This window comes from Eublepharis macularius, chromosome 4, assembly GCF_028583425.1.
Source record: "Eublepharis macularius isolate TG4126 chromosome 4, MPM_Emac_v1.0, whole genome shotgun sequence".
NCBI classification, from domain to species: domain Eukaryota; kingdom Metazoa; phylum Chordata; class Lepidosauria; order Squamata; family Eublepharidae; genus Eublepharis; species Eublepharis macularius.
This window is the reverse complement of record NC_072793.1, coordinates 182,428,515-182,452,245: the sequence shown is the minus strand read 5'-3', so window position 1 is coordinate 182,452,245 and position 23,731 is coordinate 182,428,515. Positions and strand designations below refer to the sequence as shown.

Genomic DNA, 23,731 nt, shown 5'->3' with positions numbered 1-23,731 from the left:
GTGTGTCGGTCAACCACGGGGTTAAAGCGGGAATGCCCCGACTCCTAGACTGCAGACAGATGGGGGAGGGGGCTGGTGAGGTCACTTCCAGCATTGCCCCCTCCCTCCAGACGAAGGTGGCCTTTGGCATTCCCAGGGCAGCCTCTGCTCGCCCCAGGCGTTGGGGGCAGAGGGAGAGGAGAGGCGGGCTGCACAGCGGGTCCTTTGGGCTTCCTCTCCCCCGCCTCCGCCTCCCCACCATCCTTGAGTTTCCTCCTTGGTGCAAAGCCCGGAGGCCCCTGCATGGAGAAGCCGGAGGGGCGCGCAGCAGCCGGGCAAGGCGGGGGGGGGGAGGTTGGAGGGGGGGGGGTTCCAGCCGACCAGCGGGTTAAAGCGAGAGAGCCCCGATTCGTAGACGTGCAGGCGGGAGGGGGGCGCTGGTTAGGTCACTTCCTGCTTTGCCCCCCTGCCCTCCAGAGGAAAAGGGGTCCTTCCTCATTCCTAGCGCAGCTTCTGCTCCGTCCCAGGCGCGACTGATGAGTTAAAACCGGGGGGGGGGGGAGACGCTGATGGGGGGGGAGGAGAGAAGGGGAACAGCCCCTCCTCCTTTGCCCCAAGGAGAGGCGGGCTGGACAACAGATCCTTTGGGCTTCCTCCCCCCCCCGCCTCCGCCTCCCCACCATCCTGCAGTTTCCCCCTTGCTGCAAAGCCCGGAGGCCCCGGAGCAGAATTCAGCCCGGTGGGGGGATTGGGGGGGGGACACTGGCCAGTGGATGATGGAAGACCTGCCCCCCCCCCCCCCGCCTTGCCAAACTCGGTATCTATCTTGAGGACGGGGAAGTTTGGATCTCCTCCCTTTCGCCCAGCTGCATGCACCCCCCCCCCCCTGCCTCCCTGGCGGCCGTTTCCTTGTCCGCAAAATCCTGAGGGGATTTTTAAAAAATAGTAGCAATGGACTGTTCTTAGAACAATGTAACTGTCCGTTTCTGAGGATTCCCAGTTTGCATTTTTAAAAAGCGCATCTCTGGCCCCTTTCATGGCAGAGATATGTCTTTCCTTGTTAATTTCACAACAGCCCGGTGGGGCTGGAGATTAAAACAGGCAAAGCTGGGAATTCAAGGAATTGGTTCCACATGGAGGTATAACGCTAAGCCAATCTAGTTATGCCAGATCAATCCCCAGTTTTTAAAACAAGCGAGACGGCCATGCAAGGGTTAGGGGGCAGTGGACATTAATGGAAATTACACACACTGCGCCTCCTGCACTGGAAGTGCCCTTTGGGGCCAGATTCTGTAGTGCTGATCTTGACAAAGCGGGAACGGACCGACCTATCTTTCCAATTGGCTGTGCGGTGAAAACCTACCGATGGTGGGTCCAAACACCCAGGTAAATGGCACACCGGGTGCCAGTGTCTCTTAACAATCCTTGCTGGAACTCAAAGTAATTCTTTTCAAAGAAAATGTCTACAGGAGACAAAAGAAACATCGGCAATGCGTTGCCAGGTCCAGGTTGGGAAATTCCTGGAGATTTGGGGGGTGGGGCCTGGAGAGGGTGGGGTTTAGGGAGGGAAGGGGCCTCAGAAATGGTATAATGCCCTAGAGTCCCCCCTCCACAGCAGCCATTTTCTCCAGGGGAACTGATCTCTGTCACCTGGAGATCAGTTGTAATTCCGGGAGATCTCCAGCCCCCACCTGGAGGCTGGCAGCCCCAGCAGAGGCCCACCGGCCGAAGCCTTCCTTGGGCGAGAACCTCAGCAGAGCTCCTTGGGATCAGAGCAAAGGTCCGTTTTGCCAGCGCCCTCTTTCTGCAGTGCCGAAGCAGAGGCCGCAAGCAGGACAGGGAGGCAAGAGCAGAGCCTCCGCTGCTGCTCCCTAGTCGGGGGTACACTGCTTGAGGGCAAGGAGGCTCCATTTCTCCCCCAAGGTGAGGGATCGACCTCTGCTCCGTGAGTGCGCCAGGCCCCCTTTTAAAGATCTTACTACTGGCTCACAGCCTGCCGACCCAGGCTGATTGAATAACTGTGAACTATATGTTCTGTAAATAAATGTAAATCGTTTTTACACTAGCCTGTACTGGTGTGTGACTCTGCTTGGCTCACCTGCGGCTTCGGTGCTGGGATGCACGTACACTGACACATTGCAGGGGCAAGAGAGCCCCAAGGGGCTGGCCCGGCAGAAGCGGACGCGCTCGGTCCGGGAGGGGTCCCCGAAGGCAGCCCATGGCCGCCTCCTTTCTCTCCGGGGCCCCCCCATCACTCTCCCCCCAAGGGCAGAGCGGAGCCCCCTCCCCAAGAACGGGCACGCAACTCCCGCCGCGCCTTTGCCCAGGAGAAGCCGGAGGGGGGGGCAGCAGCCGGGCAGGGCTGGGGGGGGGTTGGAGGGGGGGTTTAGGGCCGACTAGCGGGTTAAAGCTAGAGAGCCCCGATTCCTAGACGTGCAGAGGGGAGGGGGCGCTGGTGAGGTCACTTCCTGCCATACCCCCTCCCTCCAGAGGCAGGTGGACCCTTTGGCATTTCCAGGGCAGCCTCTGCTCCGCCCCAGGCGCGCTGGGTGAGTTACAACCGCGTTGGGGGGGGGAGAGGAGAAGGGGAGCAGACCCCCCCCCTTTACCCCAAGGAGAGGCGGGCTGGACAGCGGGTCCTTTGGGCTGGGATGTACTAAAACGAATGACAGGATTGCCCATTGGAAATAATGGGAGAGGCTTGAATGCCCATTGGAAATAATGGGAAACTAGAATGCCCATTGACTTGCATGGGCTCCATTGAAACACATAAGAGCAAAAAAAAGAGGTGCAACAAAAACGTGGAATGGATTCTGAAGGAAAGTGTCTGGGCCCAGATAGACTGTTCTGGGACTGGATTGACTGGCCCCTGACTGGAATGAGGGCCCCTGGGTGTGACAGAGGGGCCCTGGGACTAGAAAGACAGGCCCCTGACTGGAATGGGGCCCCCTGGGTGTTACATAAGGGCTATGGGACTGGAATGACAGGCCCCTGACTGGAATGACGGCCCCTGGGTGTTACATAAGGGCTATGGGACTGGAATGACAGGTCCCTGACTGGAATGACAGCCCCTGGGTGTGACAGAAGGGCTCTGGGACTGGAATGACAGGTCTCTGACTGTAATGACGGCCCCTGGGTGTGACAGAAGGGCTCTGGGACTGGAATGACAGGTCCCTGACTGGAATGACCGACCCTAGGGTGTGACAGTGAAGCTCTGGGACTGGAATGACGGGTCCCTGGGTTTGCCAGAAGTGCTTGGGGACTGGATTGACAGACCCCATGCTGGACTGATGGCCCCTGGGTATGACAGAAGGGGTCTGTGACTAGAAAGACAGGCCCCTGACTGGAATGACGGTCCCTGGGTGTGCTGGAAGGGCTCTGGGACTGGAATGACAGGTCCCTGACTGGAATGACGACCCCTGGGTGAGCCAGAAGGGCTCTGGGACTGGAATGATAGGTCCCTGACAGGAATGATGGCCCCTGAGTGTGCTAGAAGGGCTCTGGGACTAGAATGACAGGTCCCTGACTGGAATGATGGCCCCTGGGTGTGCCAGAAGGGCTCTGGGACTGGAATGACAGGTCCCTGACTGGAATGACGGCCCCTGGGTTTGCCATAATAGCTCCGGGACTAGAATGACAGGTCCCTGAATGGAATGATGGCCCCTGGGTATGACAGATGGGCTCTGGGACTGGAATGACCGGCCCCTAACTGGAATGATGGCCCCTGGGCATGACAGAAGGGCTCTGGGACAGGAATGACAGATCCCTGACAGGAATGACAGCCCCTGGGTGTGTCAAAAGGGCTCTGGGACTGGAATGACAGGCCCCTGACTGTAATGACGGCCCCTTGGTGTGCCAGAAGGGCTCTGGGACTGGAATGACAGGTCCCTTAATGTAATGACAGCCCCTGGGTGTGCCAGAAGGGCTCTGGGACTGGAACGACAGGTCCCGGACTGGAACTGACGGCCCCTGGATGTGCCAGAAGGGCTCTGGGCCTGGAATGACAGGTCCCTGACTGGAATGACAGCCCCTGGGTGTGCCAAAAGGGCTCTGGGACTGGCATGACAGGTCCCTGACTGGAATGACGGCCCCTGGGTGTGCCATAAGGGCTCTGGGACTGGAATGACAGGCCCCTGACTGGAATGACGGCCCCTTAGTGTGAATGATGTGGTCTTGCAGTGTAATTTTGGTCCCACGAACGCAATGAAAGCCCTTGGTGTGGCAGAAGCTTTGTGGGAGCCAATTGAGTCATCCTTTAATGCTCTGCTACTCTCTACAAATTGTAGAATTGTTCTGTGGCTGGATTGACCTGCCCATGAGTGGAATAATGGTCTCCTATAGAGATTGTAGTCTGCAACTGGAGTCTCCGAGAATGGAACCAAACGCTTAACATTTCATTTTATATTCCAGGGATTTGTTTAGCTATCATCAATTCGGATCCTCCTATATCCTTATCCTTCCTCTTGCCTGGTCAGTTTCATCACAATTTCATCAAGTCTATATCAGCCACCTCTTCTATTTTCAGGCATAAATCCTTCTGTTCTCTCCCTTCCTGCTCCCACAGCCTATTCCACAGCTATCCAGACTTCCATGTCCCCCTCAAGTGTCACACCCCACTCAAATTCCTCGCTCAATTTTTCTCATTCTGTTCACTACTGGCCCAGAGCACATCTCCATTGTCTCTCTGTGAAAAAACCCATTTCATTCCTTAGCTTAACAGTTGACAAACTCATGGTCTTATCTTGGTGCATGCTCCTGCCATTTTATCTATTTACTTAGTTTGTTCTTGTCCACTTTAGGTCGGGTTGCATTGATAACGGACTCTAAATCCAACAGAAAAAATGTGGTCCCCAAACTTGCGACCCTTTAGACCCTGCTGGCATGTTTGTGATTCTTACACACCATGGGCGAATCCACATTACTCATTCTAAGTTGCATGTTCCCCGCATTCCCCACGCAATTCCGAGTGCCGGTCACATTACCTCATTAAACAGACACATTTCATTCACATTTCTCCTGAATATGTGGTCACAGTTTTTCAACGGGAGTTTCACGGTGGCCGTGAATGGTCCAATGCGCAATTTACACATTTTTTTTAAAAACCACCCCCCTTCCTGTCTCTCTGGCCATTCCGAGAGTTCCTATTGGCTGATTCAACTTGCAAGTGCTCTGTAGTCTGCAAAAGACTGTTTTTGACTTCATAGCATTGGATTTATTGATTATGCTGTTTCTGAATCAAATCTGGTAGTTTGAAAAATCATTTTTGGGGTGAATCCATCCTCAGAACGGACTCGCGAAACTTCCTTTTTAACTGTTTTTTTATTTTTTTAAATTTTATATTACTGCAATATCGAAATTACAGTGAATCAGTCATTCGAAATAAAGAAAACACAAGGTAGTGAAACTTCAGTAAAATTCAGGCACTGAACTGTCCTGCATAGGAAATGCCCACGAAAGCTTCCCACATGCTTCCAAATTTCCAAAAAAGAAACGGGAGAGAGCCATCAGTGCTGTCAGGGGGGGAAAGAGAGGCATCATTGTCTTCAATGACGTTTCTTTATAAGGCAAGATCGAAATAACGGAAAAGTGCACTCAAAAAAATTTTAAAAAATGGGCGGGGAAAAAAGGTCCCACCCAAAAAAGCGGTTTTCAAGTGGCTGTGTGACCGGAGGGACGCGCGAGAAAGATGGATTGGAAGCAGGAATGTGAACGAAGAGGGAAAAATCACGGATTGGAGGCAAACGGAAGATATCCGATAAACATGCGAGTAATGGGTGAATGTGGATTTGACCCATGTTGAGTGCAGACACAAAACGACTGCTGCAGTAGGCGAGTGAGCAAGGAAAGACTGCGTGCAGTGTCCCTTTGGTCACACGATGAAGATCCCTGTGATAAGTTGTCAGCTGGTGCCAACGGAATATTTTTCAAAGTCTGCTCAGCGCAGCAGTGCCACATATTCCCCACCTTTATTAAAAAAAACTTGCTGGGAAACAGGAAAAGCGTGGCCTGATCTGCACCTCACACTTTGCAGGCTACACTGAGAGCCATGCTACAAGTGACGCCTTACACAGGTTGGACACTTGTTAGCTTACCTCAAGTTTTGATGGTAAATGTAGGCCTCCTGGTTTTACAGCTTGGCTCTCCATTACAGCTACAAGACCGGGATGCCTACATTTCCCATCAAAACTTGAGGGAAGCTGACACGCGTCCAACCTGTCAGGCATCACTTGTAGCTTAGCTCTGAGTATTCTCATTGATTTGTGCCCAGATGGCTTCTGGTCCATTGTTTGACCAAGCACAACCTCTACGCAATTTGGTGTCTGCTAACACAGTTACATGTGTCTGTTTGGAGCAGAATTTTGTGGGTACTGCACTGGCATCCATATTTATGCAAATTTCACAGGTATTGCAAGATTGCCATGTTGTGGCCCCTCCCCTCACCAAATTTGCAGATTAGACTGGTATGTGGCTACTGGAGAGGCAATTTGTGGCAGCATTCTGGATAAAGACATGTACATTTTAAGCTTGTTCCACTTTGTGGGAATTTAGCAAGTGTTTTCATTTCAGTCAAAAACAAATTAAACTGTTTGTGTCACCTACTTGATTAGTAAACATACTTTGAATGTAACCATTGTAGCTTTGAATAAGATTCCCGCCATAGAAAGGGGTGTCACTAAGCACAATGAAGCAGGATTAGGATTTTCTATTGGGCAGTTTGTTTATTGGGGGCAATTAATTGATGCAATATATTCAAGTATTATTGCTTTTTGTTCACTTCTTCCACTTCTTCATTTCTTCTTGTCTCTACTCAAAGTCACTTATCTAGCAAGATGTAGTAAGGTTAGCAATTTATTATTTTCTCCAAATGTAACCCTAATTGTTTTCCTTCAGTGAAGTAATTTTACACAGCTACACTGGAGTGTGTGTGAATCTATTCTCATTACTTCCAATGAACAATCTTTGCACAATCTCTGCTATATTTTCCTCTATTTTCAGTCAGTTGAGCAAAACTGGGAAAGGATTGACAGTGCTGGTGCTTCGTTCCCTACGGGCCGCTCCTTGCCACTTCGCTGTGTAAAGGGCTGTGTGTCAGGATGGGAGGGGCAGAAAATGAAGCGGCAGTTCCAACCTTTCCCTGCTTTTAAAGCTCATAGGAATGAACACAAACATTGGGACTAATTCCTGGCTTGGAAAAAGCCAGGAACGAGTCCACAATTTTTTTTTACTGATAATGATGGTGATACAGGGGTACAGAGAGCCTTGGCGGGTGGTTGCGGTTACCAGCAGACATGCCAATCAGCTACAAGGGAAAGGACAAGGTAGCAGTGAGATGCAGAGGGGGAGTATTTGATTCTTCATGGACGTGACACGTTACGGCGATGACTGGGCAGTGGATTCCAACCCACTCGGCCCAAATATACACAAACGGAAAACTGGGAAAAGGCAGACTAAAAAGGTTTCTGCCTCCCATGACTCCATTGCATGTGCGGCACTCTGGAGAACATGGGAAACAGAATAGATTCTAGAAGAGTCCAGTAGCACCTTTAAGACTAACCAATTTTATTGTAGCATAAGCTTTCTAGAATCACAGTTCTCTTCGTCAGATGCATGGAGGGCAAAAAGAGAAACTGGTCAGATATAGAGGAAGGGGGGCGGGGTAGATGCAAACATCTCCTTCTGATATGCGGATGCAAACAGCTCCTTCTGATGTGGAGATCAGTTTGCTTCTGTAAAGGTTCAGAGGACTTAGCCGTGTTAGTCTGTAGTAGCAAAATCAAAGAGTCCAGCAGCACCTCCAAGACCAACCAATTCCACTGCAGCACAAGCCTTCGAGAACCACAGCTCTCCCCGCCAGATGCATCTGACAAAGAGAACGGTGATCCCCGAAAGCCCACGCCAGGTGCCACTGGACTCCCCCTGACCCCGCCTCTGTAAAGGAAATCAGTTACCTGTGATAATGAGATAACCATTCATAGTCCCTATTCAGTCCCAGCTTGACAGAGTCAAATTGGAATTCATATGGTATGCTGTCTTTCAGTTCCTTATCGAGGTACTCTTTGAAAGGTTGGCTCCACAAAATGCTGTACTGTTCGTACTTGTCCTGATATTCTTCCATTGATTCTGAATTCAAAAGCCGTGCAATGTGGTCTCTTAGCACCTTGAGATCTTTGCTATTTCCTCCATGCTTTCTAACCCAGGTGCTTCCCTGTACTTCCCCTCCCAAGGTTCCCCCCGGCAGTGGGAGAGAAGCAGAAGGCAGCAGGTAACGTAGACTGCATGCTGCACCTGCAGAGCCCAGGTCTACTTGCTGTGGCCTTGCACAGGGAGTAGACCTGGCATCCAAAGTACCAGAGTTCAGATCTGTTATCACTTTGCAAAGCAGGTAGACCTGGCCTTTGAACACTTCTGAAGGCCAGGCCTACTCATCAGGACTTTGGTAAATAGACCTGACCTCAGCTCTTCTGAAGGTCAGGTCTACTTGCCATGGCCAGGTCTAGTCACCATGACATTGCAGAGCTGTTGGCTCCACCCTCACCAGACATGATTGGGTCAAGAAGGCCTGGGGCATGCCTGGCTTGACTGCACTCTGCCTCCCAAGGATCCTTCCCAAGCCTCGGTCTGCCGTGGGGAAGGGGGCACAGGTGGGAAGAGTGTTGCTTGCCTTCTATCTCCACAGCTCCACCTCCGTTTCCCACCTCCAAGCCTCGATCTGCTGCATGGAGAGGTTGTGTGTGCGGCTGGTAATGCGGCTTGCATGCCAGACGTGCAGAACCCAGGTCTACTTGCCATGATATTGCACAGTAAGTAGATCTGGCCAACAGAGGCAGTAGATCTGGCCAACACAGTAAGTACATCTGGCCAACAGAGTACATCTGGCCAACAGAGGCCAGATCAACCATGCTACAGGTTTGCCAGGGAGGTGGGCCTGGCCAACACACATGTCCGAAGGCTAGGTCCACTCACCATGGCTTTGTTTGGTGGGTAGACCAGATCTCTACTCGTCTGAAGGCCAGGTCTACTTGCTATGGCATTGAATGCCGCAGGGTGGGGGGAATACCTGGCTTCTGCATGTCTGAAGGACAGGTCTATTCGCCATGGCATTGCAAACCAGGTAGATCTGATTGCACTTCTGAAGGCGAGATCCATTTGCCATGGCTACTTGGCCTCTGCATGTCTCAAGTCCACGTCTACTTGCCATAGCTTTGCACAGTGAGTTGACCTGCCCTCCAGACCCATCAGCTCAGGTCTATCTGCCATACACTTGCAGGGCCAGGCCAATTAGTGTGGGGGAAGCAGGGGGATGCCACTCCCCGGGTACACTCTCCAATGGTGCAGCATGCTCCTATGTACCACATTTGGGTGATTTCAGATCAAAGCAGTCCCAATTCGACCCACTGTGGAGTGCAGGAGCACTCCAGGGCTGTTTCTGCCCCAAACCCAGATTGAACTCCCAGGTTCCACAGCTGCCCGATTCAGCTCGAATCAGGGCTAAATAAGCCAGCTACAGGGCTCAGGAGTGCTCCTGGGCTCTTTCCACCTGCCCAGAAGCACTCCTGGTCTCCGCAGTAGCCCAATTCAGGGCTGAATTGGGTGGTTGCAGGGCACAAGAGCACTCCAGCCCCCCCCCCAGCAATGCTCCTAGCTCAGCAGTGTCTAAATCAGGCCTTGGATTGGCTGGTGGAGGGAAGGGTCCACCTGCCAAACCCTCTGCAGCCCAGTTGGGGTGGCAGGATGGACTGTTCCACCTCCCATCCCTTTCCCAACATGACTGGTCAGCAATGGGGAGGGGGGGCAATGCCAGGCTCAGCAACCCAGTCCTCCCCCTGCCCATACTGGGGTGCAGCAGAGGGGGCAACGCCATGCCCAGCTGCCCTGCCCTCCCGTTGACCAGATTATGTTGTGGTGGAAGCGTCAACGCCTGCCCCACCTGCCCTGCCCTTTCTAAACAACCGTCGTGTTTTTTCCCCATAACGGACTGTGTTGCTAGTATGACATAACAGTTAAAACTTCACCCCCAACCCACCACACATTGAAAAGGCAATATAATATAGATAACAATATGTTTATACCCCCTTCCCCTTTGGATCCCACAAAAACTATTGAACTCAAATTAATAAGCACGCAATTTTCATACCAAATGATAAATCAAAAAACATGATATATGGACAGCCTCTGAGAAACCCTGTGGAAAGTGACCTCATTTGGGCCTGCTGAACAAAAGTGTAACATCAAGGTTCTATAATTCTTGGGAGCAAGATACAATGCCCTGCCCCCCCCCCGAATCGCAATACTGCCAGGTAGCACAAACTGCTAGGGACAAATTAAACTGTTTTTTCAAAGAGTGGATTGGTCCCCCCTCCTTCCCCACTTATACAGCTTTCAAGGAAACGGGGGGGGGGGCCATTTCTAGACTAGGGAATGCTTTCCATTTTGTTGCTTAAATATTTCCTACTAGAATATTGGTTCCTTTATGAGGAGTAGATGGCTGAATGTGTTATGCTTTTTGTGCTGATTTTGATACATCAGTGGAGGTAATGTTGAGTTTATGCAGCAAAGCTTATATTGATTCGATTGAATACTGAACGGGAAATATTTTCAAGTTTAAAGATATAGCATTAGCATGCATCCAAGACATAATCTGTCACACCCAGGGGCCGTCATTCCAGTCATGGGCCTGTGATTCCAGTCCCAGAGCCCTTCTGGTGCACCCAGGGGCCGTCATTCCAGCCTGTGGCCTGTCATTCAAGTCCCAGAGACCTTCTGTCATACCCAGGGGCCGTCATTCCAGCATGGGGCCTGTCAATCCAGTTCCCAAGCACTTCTGGCACACCCAGGGACCTGTCATTCCAGTCCCAGAGCTTCACTGTCACACCCAGGGGCCGTCATTCCAGTCATGGGCCTGTGATTCCAGTCCCAGAGCCCTTCTGGTGTACCCAGGGGGCATCATTCCAGCATATGGCCTGTCATTCCAGTCCCAGAGCCCTTCTGTCATACCCGGGGGCCATCATTCCAGCATGGGGCCTGTCAATCCAGTTCCCAAGCACTTCTGGCACACCCAGGGACCTGCCATTCCAGTCCCAGAGCTTCACTGTCACAACCTAGGGGCCGTCATTCCAGTCAGGGATCTGTCATTCCAGTTCCAGAGCCCTTCTGGCACACCCAGGGGCCGTCATTCCAGTCAGGGGCCTGTCTTTCTAGTCACAGACCCCTTCTGTCATAGCCAGGGGCCGTCATTCCAGCATGGGGTCTGTCAATCCAGTCCCCAAGCACTTCTGTCACACCCAGGGACCTGTCATTCCAGTCCCAGAGCTTCACCATCACACTCGAGGGGCCTCATTCTAGTCAGGGACCTGTCATTCTAGTCCCAGAGCCCTTCTGGCACACCCAGGGGCCGTCATTCCAGTCAGGGACCTGTCAATCCAAGCCCAGAGCCCTTCTGGCACACCCAGGGGCCGTCATTCCAGTCATGGGCCTGTGATTCCAGTCCCAGAGCCCTTCTGGTGCACCCAGGGGCCGTCATTCCAGCCTGTGGCCTGTCATTCAAGTCCCAGAGACCTTCTGTCATACCCAGGGGCCGTCATTCCAGCATGGGGCCTGTCAATCCAGTTCCCAAGCACTTCTGGCACACCCAGGGACCTGTCATTCCAGTCCCAGAGCTTCACTGTCACACCCAGGGGCCGTCATTCCAGTCATGGGCCTGTGATTCCAGTCCCAGAGCCCTTCTGGTGTACCCAGGGGGCATCATTCCAGCATATGGCCTGTCATTCCAGTCCCAGAGCCCTTCTGTCATACCCGGGGGCCATCATTCCAGCATGGGGCCTGTCAATCCAGTTCCCAAGCACTTCTGGCACACCCAGGGACCTGCCATTCCAGTCCCAGAGCTTCACTGTCACAACCTAGGGGCCGTCATTCCAGTCAGGGATCTGTCATTCCAGTTCCAGAGCCCTTCTGGCACACCCAGGGGCCGTCATTCCAGTCAGGGGCCTGTCTTTCTAGTCACAGACCCCTTCTGTCATAGCCAGGGGCCGTCATTCCAGCATGGGGTCTGTCAATCCAGTCCCCAAGCACTTCTGTCACACCCAGGGACCTGTCATTCCAGTCCCAGAGCTTCACCATCACACTCGAGGGGCCTCATTCTAGTCAGGGACCTGTCATTCTAGTCCCAGAGCCCTTCTGGCACACCCAGGGGCCGTCATTCCAGTCAGGGACCTGTCAATCCAAGCCCAGAGCCCTTCTGGCACACCCAGGGGCCGTCATTCCAGTCAAGGACCTGTCATTCCAGTCCCAGAGCCCTTATGTCACACCCAGGGCTCGTCATTCCAGTCAGGGACCTGTCAATCCAAGCCCAGAGCCCTTCTGGCACACCCAGGGGCCGTCATTCCAGTCAGGGACCTGTCATTCCAGTCCCAGAGCCCTTCTGGCACACCCAGGGGCCGTCATTCCAGTCAGGAACCTGTCATTCCAGTCCCAGAGCCCTTCTGGCACACCCAGGGGCCGTCATTACAGTCAGGGACCTGTCAATCCAAGCCCAGAGCCCTTCTGGCACATCCAGGGGCCGTCATTCCAGTCAGGGACCTGTCATTCCAGTCCCAGAGCCCTTCTGGCACACCCAGGGGCCGTCATTACAGTCAGGGACCTGTCATTCCAGGCCCAGAGCCCTTCTGGCACACCCAGGGGCCGTCATTACAGTCAGGGACCTGTCATTCCAGTCCCAGAGCCCTTATGTCACACCCAGGGGCCCTCATTCCAGTCAGGGGCCAGTCAATCCAGTCCCAGAACAGTCTATCTGGGCCCAGACACTTTCCTTCAGAATCCATTCCACGTTTTTGTTGCACCTCTTTTTTTGCTCTAATGTGTTTCAATGGAGCCCATGCAAGTCAATGGGCATTCCAGTTTCCCATTATTTCCAATGGGCATTCAAGCCTCTCCCATTATTTCCAATGGGCAATCCTGTCATTCGTTTTAGTACATCCCCTTTGGGCTTCCTCCCCCCCCCCCCCCGCCTCCCCACCATCCTGCAGATTCCTCCTTGCTACAAAGCCCGGAGGCCCCGGAGCAGAATTCAGCCGGGGGGGGGATTGGCAGGGGCACAGGCCAACTGCTGATGGAAGACCTGATCCCCCTCCCTGCCTTGCCAAACTCGGTTTCTATCTTGAGGACGGGAAACTTTGGATCTTCTGACTCCCCCCTAGCTGCATGCATCCCCCCCCCCTCGCCTCCATGGCGGCCGTTTCCTTGTCTGCCAAAGCCGGAGGGGATTTTTTAATTAGCAACGGACAGTTCTTATAAGGATGTAACTGTCTGGTTCTGAGGATTCCCAGTTTGCATTTTTAAAAAGCGCATCTCTGGCCGCTTTCATGGCAGAGATTTGTCTTTCCTTGTTATTTTCACAAGATGGGGGTGGGGCCGGATATTTACTTGTTAAAACATGCAAAGCTGGGAATTCAAGGAATTGGTTCCACATCGCTAAGCCAATCTAGTTATGCCAGTTCAATCCCCAGCTTTTAAAACAAGGAGGTGGGCGTGGAAGGGTTAGGGGGCGGTGGACATAATGGAAGATGGGGCAGGGGAGATACAGGAACCCCGCCCTGTGGAAGCCCCATGGCCACTGCCTTGTCTGGGCTCTTCCGCCAGCAGCAAAGCTTGTCCCCCTTGCGGAAAACCCCTTAGATGCCCCCCACTCCCCCTCCCTGCCCCCTGGACATCCTAGCCAGACTCCTGTAACGTTTTGACTGCTTTTCTCATCCTCTGGGCATGTGTGAAGGGGGCTTCTCCCTCCTGCCTCCCATAGATTATCAACCACTGGGGGCAGAGTGTCTTTGGAGTCAGCTGAGAAGAGAAAGAGCCCCTGCCTGGCACAGGGATCAACCAGAGTCTCAGATTTGGTCCTCACAGCGAGGAGGAAGGGCTGGCAGAGGCCTGAGGTGGTGGAGGGCAATTTCAGACACTGCCCCCCCCCCACTTTCTCCACACGTACATTCAAGGTGGCTTCTCTTCAGACTGCACAAGGAAGAACCCATTTTGGGAGGCTTCCCTCTGCTAAACCCTGTCACAGAGAGGCGCAATGACAGGCAAAGGCAAAGGGCAGAAACGTTTCGCGGGCAGGGCTGGTTTTCTCCGCGTGGGCAGATTTCAATTCCTAGCTGGCTTCTCCCACCTGCAGTCTCCCATCCCGTCACTTCGGGGCACCTCATTCCCAGCACCTCCCCCTAGCTGTGTGGGGCAGGCCGGAGGGTCTCGTCTCCCCTCAGAGGAGAGGAGGGACCAGAGTGGCTTCCAGGGCCAGGGACCCCCTCAGCACTCAGGAAACGATTGGGTGAAGCTTGGGTGGAAACATGGCCGGAAGGAGAAGGGGATGAACGGATAAGAAAGGTGCGGGGAGATACCAGGCCAAAGACTCTGTATCCAAGATCCTGGATTGCTCCTCACAGCAAATCCAGAGAGAGCTGTGCTGAAGGGCAAAGAAATTTGTTTTTTTTTAAAAAAAGTTTTATTGGTGAGTACATAATTAATACACGCATTCCCCATTTTACCTAAATTATATCAACCCCCACCCTTTCCCTCCCCCCTCCTTATAGACTTCCAACAGCTTTCCAACCCTTAACCTATCTTATTACTTAACTTATTTTCAACTATATTCTTCTAAATCATATGTATGTGATATATCTTACTCTAAGCATATTCGAATTCTTTTATATATACTATATCAAATCCAGTAATATATCCATTCTCTACGTCACTATTTAAAATGTATATTTTTGATAAAGTCTCCTTAATAATAATACCAGCTTAGATTGATTAATAGCTAAATTTTCCCATTAATGGTAAAGTTACTTCTCTCTTCTGTTTATAAAATCAGATTAATAGTTCTCAAACTGCCACAATCCTCCTTTCACATCCCATTTTTTTCTAAGTATTGTTTCAATTTTCCCCAATCTACAATATATTCTCCTGGGTCAAGATCTTTCAGTTTTCTTGTCATTTTGTCCATTTCTGCCATGTACAGCAATTTGTATATCCAATCTTCTATAGTTGGTATTTCTTTCACTTTCCATTTCTGCGCATACAAAAGTCTTGCCATTGTAGTCATGTAAAATAACAATGTTCTGTACTGCACTGGAACATCTTCCATTCCCAAGTTCAGTAGCAACAATTCTGGGTTCTTATTTATTTGGATTTGTAAAATCTCGTTAATTGCTTCTATTATTTCTCCCCAGTATTGCTTAGCTACCTCACAAGTCCACCACATATGATATAATGATCCTTCATGCTTTTTACATTTCCAGCATTTATCTGACATATCAGTATTTCCTAGCGCAATTTTCTTTGGTATTAAATACCACCTATACATCATTTTATAAACATTCTCTTTGATATTGGTGCAAGTTGAAATCTTCAATGTATTTTTCCACAAATGCTCCCAAGATTCCATTGTTATTTCTTTATTAAAGTTTATTGCCCATTTCACCATCTGGACTTTGACTGTCTCATCTTCCGTATGCCATTTTAGAAGTATTTTATAAATTTTCGAGATTTCTTTTTTACCTTCTTGTAAAATCACTTCTTCTAATTTCGAGTTTTCTAATCTTATTCCTCCCTTTAAACAGTCCGAGTTGTAAAGATCTCTGATTTGCCTATATTGGAACCATCCGTAAGGAGAAGATAACTCTTCTTCCGTTTTTATTTTTGACATTTTATGTTCTGTCAACATTATCTCTTTATAAGTTAAACATTGTTGTTCATTATAGACAGCTCTCGGATCTATAACTTCCTATAGTACCACCCATGAGGGGATGCCATCTTCCATATAGTCCTTATATTTCTTCCAGATTGTGAAAAGGCTTCTTCTAATATAGTGATGCAAAAACATAGAGTCCGCTTTTAACTTTATCGTACCACAAATAGGCATGCCATCCAAACAGTTTTTTATATCCCTCCAAAGCCAGAAGTTTACGGTCTTTTAACGTTATCCATTCTTTTAACCAAACCAAACAAATTGCTTCATAATATAATCTTATATTTGGCAGTTGCAGTCCACCTCTTTCTTTCGAATCTTGTAATACTTTCATTTTCACACGGGGTTTCTTGCCTGCCCACACAAAGTCTGAAATTTTCCTTTGCCATTTATCAAATTGTTTGAAGTCTCGGATAATTGGAATTGTTTGCAATAAAAACATCACACGTGGTAACACGTTCATCTTCACTGCTGCTAGTCTTCCCAACCATGACAAATTTAATTTATTCCATTTTATCAAGTCTCTTTCTATTTGTAGCCACAGTTTCTCATAGTTATTTTTAAATAAGTCTATATTTTTCGCAGTCAGCTCAATCCCTAAATATTTCACTTTATTAGTTACCTTGCAGTCTGTTATCTCCATTAGTTCTTGCTGTTTTTGCTTTGTCATATTCTTACACAATATCTTCGACTTCTTTTTATTCACATAGAATCCAGCCAAATCTCCAAATTCCTTTATTTTATCTAATATTTTTGGCATATCGTATATTGGATCTTCAACTATTAACATCACATCATCTGCAAATGTTCTGACTTTGTAGGAAAATTCCTTTATTTTTATGCCTCGAATTGTGTTGTCCTCTCGTATTTGAATCAACAACATTTCCAAAATCAAAATAAACAACAATGGAGACAATGGGCAGCCCTGTCTCGTACCTTTACTTATTTTCAATTTTTTAGTCAAATCATCATTGACTACAATCGCTGCACACTGGTCTTTATAAATTTCTTTAACTGCTTGTATGAACTTTTCTCCCATTTGCAGCTTTTCCATAGTGGCAAACATAAAATCCCAATTCAGATTGTCAAATGCTTTTTCAGCATCCATGAAAAAGAAACCAACTTCCCTATCACAGTGCTTATCAAAATATTCAATAGCGTTTATTACTGTCCTTAAGTTGTCCTTAATTTGTCTATTAGGTAGGAATCCAGCCTGTTCTTCTGCAATAAATTCCAGCAGCCATCCCTTTAACCTCTCCGCCAAAATTTTTGCAAATATCTTATAATCATTATTCAGCAACAAAATTGGGTGATAATTTTTAACATTAGTCAGGTCTTGTCCATCTTTCGGAATCAATGATATATTGGCTTCGTTCCATGAATCAGGAATCTTTTGGCCTTGCAAAATTTCATTTGTTACCTCTCTTAGAAAAGGTGCCAATTCATTAACCATCATTTTATAGAACTTAGCCGTTATTCCATCCGGACCTGGTGCTTTCCCTAATTTAGTTGATTGTATGGCTTCTTTTATTTCCTCCTCTGTCACTTCCCTGTTTAACTTTTCTTTCCATTCCTCTGAAATTATTGGAAGCTTCATTTTCTCCAAGTATTCCGCTATTGAATCTCTATTCACCTCCTTTTTTTGGTACAATTTTGCATAAAATTTAAAAAAGGCTTTACTAATAGCTGATTGGTCCACCAATGTTTTGTCTTCTTCTCGAATCTTAGTTATAATTTTCTTCTCCTTTTTCTTTTTTAATTGCCATGCTAGATATTTCCCAGGTTTATTTGCACCCTCAAACGACTTCTGATTCATTTTTTTCAAGTTCCACTCCAATTCTTTATTATTCATTGCCGTCAATTGTTCCTGCAGGATTTTTATATCCTGATATATTTTCTTCTTCCCTGGTCTTTTATTAAGTTGTATCTCTTTGGCTTTATTTTTTTCCATAATTTCATGTCTCTTTTCTTCCTTTCTCCTTCTATCTCTTGCATTCAAGTCCATTAGTATTCCTCTTGTCACGGCTTTATATGTATCCCATACCTTATAGGTTGGTACATCCTTATTCATATTATATTGTATAAAGAATTTGGTCTCCCTCCGTAGCAACGCAATGTTATCTTCTATCTGCAACAAATCCTCATTTATCCTCCATCTTCTTCTTTTAGTATTTTTCCCAAATCTCCACATGACTGGATTGTGATCTGAGCCTACCCTAGGTATTATCTCCACATCTTTAGTCCATATCTCCAGTTCCTTGGAGGCCTAGATCATGTCAATTCTTGATAATGTCAAGTGTCTTGCTGAATAAAATGTGTATTGTCTATTTTTGGGATTTTGTCTCCTCCACACATCTTCCAAGACTTTCTTGTTCTTTAATCCCCAAAAAAGATTTTGGTAAAAGTCCTCTTTTTTATGTGCACTTTTAGATTTCTTATCCTCTTCCGAGTTTGTAACTCCATTGAAGTCGCCTGCCAAAATTATTTGAGCATAGGTCAATTTATCTAACTGTTTCTGTAAATCCTTGAAAAAGTTTTCTTTCGCACCATTAGGCGCATAGATCCCAATCACCAATGTCTTTTTTGAATTCCAAATTATTTCCACTGCTATATATCTGGCTTCTTGTGTCACATAAAACTAATTTAGGCTGCAGCTCTTCCTTTCTATACAATACGACTCCTCTCTTCTTTTTGGAAGCAGCTGCAAATTCGTTTCCAAGTTTTGCAAGTTTTAAATATTTTACATCCTGCTTTTTAATATGTGTCTCTTGCAAACACACTATATTACATTTTTGTTTTAAAAGCCAGTGGAATACAATCTTACATTTAGAAGGTGAATTTAGTCCATTTACATTCCAAGATATAATTTTACACTCCATGTTCAGATTTTAACTCTCTTAGGTAAGTCTTTTTCATTGTCCTTAATAAACGTTTCCATCTCCTGTCCAGATCTGATGTTTCTCCTAACTCCACCAAATCCGAAAGTCAGCCCTTCTGGTATTTCCCATCTGTATCTAATTTTCAAATCTTTTAACATCTGGACCAGCTCTCTATATTTTTTCCTCTCCAACAGCACCAATCTGGGCAGTTCTTTCATGATTCTCACCGTTTTCCCATCGACTTTTAATGGGTCCTGAAATTGTTTACTCACAATTGACTCTCTGATGCTTCTAGTTGTAAATTGCACAATCATATCTCTTGGTAGATTCTTTTGAGCCGCATATTTTGAATTTATCCTGTATGCCACATCCAGAAGAGCTGCCATTTCCATTTCCTCTTTGTCCAGATAGCCTGCCAAAATTTCTGTAATATGCTCTTGGGTTGATTTTTCCAAAACTTCCAGGATCCCCGAAATCTGAGTTGTTTTTCCATTTGTTTACATTCAACTACGGCCACTCTTCCCTTCACTCCTCTCATCTCCGTTCTGTGCGCATCCGCCAAAGTGTCAGTTTTATTTTCTACTACGTTAACTCTCTGCTGTGTGACTTGTAGGTCATTTTTGACTTGATCCATATTTTTGGATATTTCTGCCATCTCCGATTTAAATGCCTCTTTAAAGGCCTTCAAATTTTTTGCCATCTCTTGCATCATGTCTTTAAGCTCTTTATTTCCTTCCATGACTTTTTTCTCCATCTCTTTATTTCCATCTGTAACTTTTTAATCCAAATTTTCCAGCGCCGTCTGCCAGTCCTTTTTTGACATCGTGGGGCTAGCTTTACCTCGCTCCCACGAGTCCGCTCTTTTCCTTAGCTCCGTGGTGCAAATTTATTCTTTTCTTTTATTTTAAAAGTCCGAATTTAGATTATTTTTTCAAAATTTAATATTTACGAAGTCCAAAATGTCAGGCGTCTTTTCTTTATGGTCTTATTTGAGACAGGCGCCCTTACCCTTATCCAAGATGTCCTACTTCCGTTTTCCTTGAAGCCAAAACTTTGCCCTTCTTCCAAATGGCGATATTCCACTTCCATTGGTTACAAGCCGCTTCTCGCCCGTCTCTTTATGGTTCTGACGCACTTCCTGTTCCTCTCCGTTGCACAGCAGTTCTCGCGATGTTAAAACTTTCTCACCGTCCACTATCTCCTCCTAGCCGCAGGTATGTAAGCAATTATCGTTTTTCCACGCTAACTTCTCTTTAAAAAAAGTCACTTTTTAGCAATTTATTTGCCGGAGCTTTCTCAATTATTTATTAAGTCTCTTGCAGTTTTCTAGTTCTCTTTATCACTTTATTTCTTATTGTAATCTGTCCCGTACTGAGAGATAGCAATCTTTAACTTCTTAGACGTTTCTCTTGGGTTGTAATCACTGCTTCAATTATCCAATTGGTTCAAAATCCCTTCTTAAGTTGCTGAAGCTTGGGCATGAGGGTCTTATGCCAGAAATTGACACCAGAGCCACTGCAGAGATCTTGGCTACCCGTCTACGAGTGGGACCTCAAGGGTGGATGGGGGATCGTTGTGTAGACCCCCCCTCACACCCAAGATCAATGCACTCTCAAGGTCTTGAGCGTACTTGCTTGTTCTCCACCTGAGAACAGGGGGCTACGGGCAGTTTGTGCCCCTCCAGCCCCTACAAACGGCAGCACAGACAGCTCAGCTCTTAGAGCTGTGTTAGACCTTCATGGATCCCAAACCGGAAGTCCCGGCAAAGAAATTTGTGTGCACAAAAAGCGTTACCCTCCACCTTTTTTTCCTCTCCCTCCCAGGTGGCCAAAGAAAGCCCCCCTCAGCTTTTTCTCTACTGTCTCCTCGGTGTGGTGAAGGGAAAAGACCAGCCATGCAGCCAGCTCAGGTAACTGTGGGGGGCAGTTCACACCATGTGTTGTCCTAAATTTCCCTTCGCAAGGGATTTGCTCCTCTTCATGAACATCTCTGGCTGCTCCCCCAATAGGCTTATAGCCACCTGCAAAATGAGGGGCCCTGAGATGTCCCCCAGGGAGACTGCTGGCCTTAAGAAGTCCCCAAGAGACTCTACCTGCTCTGCTCCTAATACCAGCTGGGTGAAGGAAGACAATAGACATTACGGGCCACCTGCCTCTGGAGGGAGGGGACAATGCAGCAAGTGACCTCACCAGCGCCCTACTCCTGTCTGCACGTCTAGGAGTCGGGGCTCTCTCGCTTTAACCCCGTGGTCGACCGGCTCTCCCCCCCCAGCCCTGCCCGGCTGATGCGCCCCCCCAGCTTCTCTTTTGGGCAAAGGCACGGCGGGAGTCGCGCACCCGTTCCTGGGGAGGGGGGAGGGGGCTCCGCTCTGCCCTTGGGGGGAGAGTGATGGGGGGAGCCCGGAGAGAAAGGAGGCGGCCATGGGGTGCCTTCGGGGGCCCCTCCCGGACCGAGCGCGTCCGCTTCTGCCGGGCCAGCCCCTTGGGGCTCTCTTGCCCCTGCAGTGATGGGTCGGCAGGCTGTGAGCCAGTAGTAAGATCTTTAAAATGGTGCCAGGCGCGCTCACAGAGCACAGGTCGAACCCTCACCTTGGGGGAGAAATGGAGCCCCCTTTGCCTCAAGCAGTGTACCCCCGAAGAGGGAGCAGCCGCGGAGGCTCTGCTGTTGCCTCCCTGTCCTGCTTGCGGCCTCTGCTTGGGCACTGCAGAAAGAGGGCGCTGGCAAAACGGACCTTTGCTCTGATCCCAAGGAGCTCTGCTGAGGTTCTTGCCCAAGGAAGGCTTCGGCCGGTGGGCCTCTGCTGGGGCTGCCAGCCTCCAGGTGGGGGCTGGAGATCTCCCGGAATTACAACTGATCTCCAGGTGACAGAGATCAGTTCCCCTGGAGAAAATGGCTGCTGTGGAGGGGGGACTCTATGGCATTATACCATTTCTGAGACCCCTTCCCTCCCTGAACCCCACCCTCTCCAGGCCCCAGGCCCCAAATCTCCAGGAATTTCCCAACCTGGACCTGGCAACTCAGCTGAATCGAGTCTATTACTCAGTTACTGATTTGGAAATTTTCTAATCTGCCTCTCCAGTGAGTCTGCCTGAGGTGGATTTCAAATGTCAGAAAAGTTATTAAAACCCACCATTCATATTGGATCTGACGGAATCTGCCTCGGTGGCCCTAGTGGATGATGTGCGCCCAGAGATGGACAGAGGGAGTGCATCAGGTCTGACCCTGTCAGCCCAGCCATGTTGTATCCCGCCGCCCGCCCCCCGCCCAGGTGGCATCTGTGTTATCTCTTTGTTATTCCTTTTCAGCTCCAGGGGCCTGAGAGAAGCTGCTCTTATCTAAAGCCTGTTCCAGCGGCTTTGAAACTCCAACCGTCCACTCTCCCTGTCTGTTCTCAGGAGATTTATGAGGGGAGGGGAGGGGGGAGAGGACGTATGTGTGAGTGCTTTAGCCTAACTTATAATTCCTAACAAGGATCTAATGTACAGCCAGACGACTTTGAACTTCTGTAATCCTATGGGCCTAAAGGTATAAGGTATTCCCCAAGAAATACCTTATATTTTTGCCAAACCACAAATAAATTCTTTCTAAGATAATGATGAAGAAACATCGAATCCATTTTATGTTTTTCATACCATAAATATGCATGCCATCCAAACAACTTGTCATGTCCCTCCAATACCAATACTTTGTGCTTGGACAATTTAATCCAGTCTCTCAACCAAGTTAAACATATTGCCTCATGGTATAATTGTAGGCTGGAGTAGACATGCCACACAGCCTCCATTAATTGCTCTTTACATTTCTACCTTCCTGGTCTCCTGGTCAGTTGGCATGCCACATGGGAAGACTCAGGGAGTAGTTTAAATGTGTAGCCATATTTGCTTAGTTGGCTGCAACTGGTTTGGAATGTGTAACTGTTGCTACAATTGTTGCTATAGACAGCTTCTTAATAAAACTCTCGCCTCCATCTTGGAGGGGCAGACTTTGCAGCACATTCATCTTAACTACTGCAATTCTTCCCAACCATGACAAATTCAATCTATTCCATTTAATCAAATCTTGCTCTATCTGAGTCCACAGTTTCTCATAATTATTCTTGAATAGATCTATATTCTTTGCAGTCAGTTCAATTCCCAAATATTTCACCTTACTTGTTACTTCACAGTCTGTTATTTCCGTTAGTAACTGTTGTTTTTGTTTGGTCATATTTTTACATAATATTTTTGACTTCTTTTTGTTTACATAGAATCCTGCCAGATCTCCAAATTCCTTAATTTTCTCTATTACCTTTGGCATGTTCTCAATTGGATCTTCCACAATTAACATTATGTCATCCGCAAATGCTCTGACCTTGTAGGAAAAGTCTTTTATTTTTATTCCACGGATTGCATTATCTTCTCGAATCTGTATCATCAATATTTCCAAGACCAAAATAAACAACAGTGGAGACAACGGGCAACCTTGTCTTGTACCTTTACCTATAGTCAGTTTCTTAGTCATCTCGTCATTCACCACAATTGCTGCACTCTGGTCTCTGTAGATTTCTTTCACTGCTCTTATGAATCTTTCCCCCATTTGTAGCTGTTCCATAGTGGCAAACATAAAATCCCAGTCCAAATTATCAAATGCTTTTTCAGCGTCCACAAAGAAGAAACCAACCTCCTTGTCACAACGCTTATCATAGTATTCAATAGCATTTATAACTGTCCTTAAATTGTCTTTGATTTGTCTGTTTGGTAAAAAACCAGCTTGTTCCTCCTCAATAACTTCGGATAGCCATCCCTTTACTCTTTCCACCAATATCTTCGCAAAAATTTTATAGTCATTATTGAGTAACGAAATAGGTCTGTAATTTTTAACATTAGTCAAATCTTGTCCTTCTTTGGGGATCAATAATATGTTAGCTTCACTCCAAGTATCTGGAATCCTTTGATCCCTCAATACACCATTGATCACTTCTTTTAGGAATGGCACCAGTTCATTGACCATTACCTTGTAAAATTTGGCTGTAAGTCCATCAGGTCCTGGCGCCTTTCCCAGATTTGTTGACTGTATTGCCTTCCTTATCTCTTCCTCCGTTACTTCACTATTCAGTGTATCTCTCCATCCTTCCGAAATTACTGGGAGCTTCATTTTC

At 48.0% G+C, this 23,731-nt stretch overlaps 1 long non-coding RNA gene across 1 annotated transcript; it reads left to right on the top strand.

The window, feature by feature from the left end:
• The first annotated feature begins 2,457 nt into the window (after positions 1–2,457).
• Positions 2,458–22,561, top strand: LOC129329152 (uncharacterized). The gene is made up of 3 exons (XR_008596920.1): positions 2,458–2,528; positions 20,418–20,503; positions 21,900–22,561. It is a non-coding gene; the product is annotated as an uncharacterized LOC129329152 (long non-coding RNA).
• Positions 22,562–23,731: the final 1,170 nt, after the last annotated feature.